Source organism: Sus scrofa, unplaced genomic scaffold (assembly GCF_000003025.6).
Source record: "Sus scrofa isolate TJ Tabasco breed Duroc unplaced genomic scaffold, Sscrofa11.1 Contig2026, whole genome shotgun sequence".
NCBI classification, from domain to species: Eukaryota; Metazoa; Chordata; class Mammalia; order Artiodactyla; family Suidae; genus Sus; species Sus scrofa.
In genome coordinates, this window is record NW_018085004.1 from 764,433 (window position 1) to 767,177 (window position 2,745).

The 2,745-nt window shown below is 34.1% G+C and overlaps 1 pseudogene; it reads left to right on the top strand.

Moving 5' to 3' along the window:
• Positions 1-613: 613 nt before the first annotated feature.
• On the top strand, positions 614-1,520 carry LOC110258423 (annotated as a pseudogene).
• The last annotated feature ends 1,225 nt before the right edge of the window (positions 1,521-2,745 follow it).

A 2,745-nucleotide genomic window follows, 5' to 3' on the forward strand; every position in this document is an offset into this window, starting at 1 on the left:
TCATGGTTTGGTATTTTTATTATATAATTGGCATATGCATTGTGCCCAACTATTGAGGTATTATATGATGGTATCATATAAATTATATAAAAATTAAGCAATAGTAAAGTAATTGACCATTAATACTTGCAGTTTTAACTTTGACTTAATGTGTTTTAATTTTTCTTTGTTTTCCATGTTTATGAATCTCTATGTATTTATCTAATCATCTATATTATCAGGGTTTCTCAGTGGTTATATTATTGTGACTACTGGCTGTATGTTGTTGCAGGTTGGATATTCAATATGGTATAATACTGAGCTGACCTTTAACCATTAGAAGGCAGTAGAAAATCACTTCCTGATTATGATGACCAAAATGTCTTCAGACAGTGGGAAATTATTCTTTGAGGAGTAAAATTACTTCAATTGAGAACCACTGATCTATTACCATATTTATTTATATCTCTTTTATGTATTTTTTAATATGAGGCTGATGATTTTATTTTCAAATATTATAAATTGGAAAGTTTAAATTTATCCTACTTACACCAGCTTTGCATACTAACACATCTCTGAGGAAAGAATACACAAAATCTATTGACTATGTTGTTGATGTCTCTATTAAACCTGGATGGAACAACACAATGGAAGAGTGCTAAGCAAATTCATACTCAAGGGAATCACAGACCTCTGTGAGCTGCAGGCTCCATTTTTGGGCTGTTCCTATTCAAATATATGATCTCAGTGGTGGGCAATTTGGGCATGGTCATCCTCACCAAGGTGGACTCCAGGCTCCAAATACCCATGTGCTTTTTCTCAGATCCCTGAAATTTACTGATCTTGTTTATTCCACAATTATAGGACCCAAGATATTAGTAAATTTTGTTGTGGATCAAAATACAATTTCCTGTTATTTGTGCAGTATGTGGCTAGCTTTCTTTCTTGTGTTCATTACTGGTGAACTTTTTATTCTGTCAGCAGTGTCCTATGACCATTATATGGTCATTTGTCATCCTCTGCTCTACACCACTATCATGTCACAAAGGGTGTGTTGGGTGCTGGTGGCAATCCCCTACATCTATTGCACATTTTCTTCTCTTCTGGTCATTGTAAAGATTTTTAATTTATGCTTCTGCGGCTACAATATCATCAGACCTTTCTACTGTGACAGTCTCCCTTTGCTATCTTTGTTCTGCTCAAATACACATTGAACTAATTATCCTGATCTTAGCCAGTTTGAATTTGATTTAATCCCGTCTGATAGTTCTCACAACTTACCTGTTCATTCTTGAAGCTGTTCTCAGGATGAACTCTGCTGAATATAGGTACGAGGCTTTTTCAAACTGTGGGTCCCACCTGACTGTGGTCATCTTGTTCTATGGGACGTTGATATTTATGTATGTGCAACCAGAGTCCAGCCATTCCTTTGACACTGATAAAGAGGCTTCTATATTTTGTACCTTTATTATCCCAATGTTAAACCTTTGATCTATAGCTTGAGAAACAAAGGTGTAAAATATGCATTACAAAGGATGTAGAAAAAAACTATGTATTTTTTCTCTTAAATCTTATGTACAATAAGACTTAATGAGTTTCAAACTTTGAGGGTTTCTAAAAGGAATAGCAAACAAAAAATATATTCACATGTGTTTTGAGATTGCCTTCTGTGTACCAGTCACAATTTTGTACTGTTCCTACATGAGCACACAAAAGAAGAAAAAATCTGAGCCTTCTTTGAGTGGGAGAGGTGAATTATAAAAATAATTAAGTAATTATCATCATAACTCAGAATGGTTTAGGACATAATAAATGGGTAAGGAGAGCGAGTATGGTGTGTGTGAGTGAGGAATAAGAGTAGCTCCAAAAGGGGAGTTCAGGTGAATATCATTATTGTCAACTATTTGAATGAAATTTCCAGGGCCTACATGTGGTTTTACATAAGTGCATCCTTCTGTTTAAGCTTCCATTCTCTTCTAAAGCATATGCTAAAATTAAACTTATTGTGGTTTCATGGAGACTCAGTCTAGAGCAATGATTTCAACTCATCATCTGAATTTTTTCAGATGCTCCCATATCATGTGGAGGATCTTAGTGTACTGCTTTATTCTCATCAGTGCAGTTACTTTTATATAGGAGTCCTAGGAATCCTATTAAATCAACACAATTAAGAATTCAGTAACTCACAATATTAGCATATCTTATTTACCTAAATCAGTCTGTTCTTCTGTACCAGTGGATATACCCACTAAGCTGTGTCCTTGAGTGTATTTAATGATATTGCACTGTATTCTTGAAGGTTGCTACGGGTGTAGGTCTTAAAAGTCTCACTACAAATAAATAAATGTTAATCATGTGACATACAGGTGTTAACTAATGCTAAATTGTAATCATACTGCACTATATAAATGCCTCAAATCAACATGTGGACCTTAAACTTATACCATATTATCTGTCAATTAAGTTGCAATAAAGCTGGAGGGGGAAAGATAAATTTCTTGAGTCTCCTCTGGAAACTTCCAATTTTGGATTTATATTTCTTTGGGATCTTGGCTCCTAACTTTTTGATTTTTTCTAAGAGGAATGTTATACTTCCTTACCTCTCTGAAAAACCAAAACACTTCTTGTTTAAAATGTGTGTTCTAACTGTTTTTGTATCTTTGCATCAGAGGTCTATTCTATATTGAACTAGGTTTGTTGCCTCTTTTATGGGGTGACTTTTCTCAATACTGATTTATAGAAGTATGTAATATATATTATTGCATT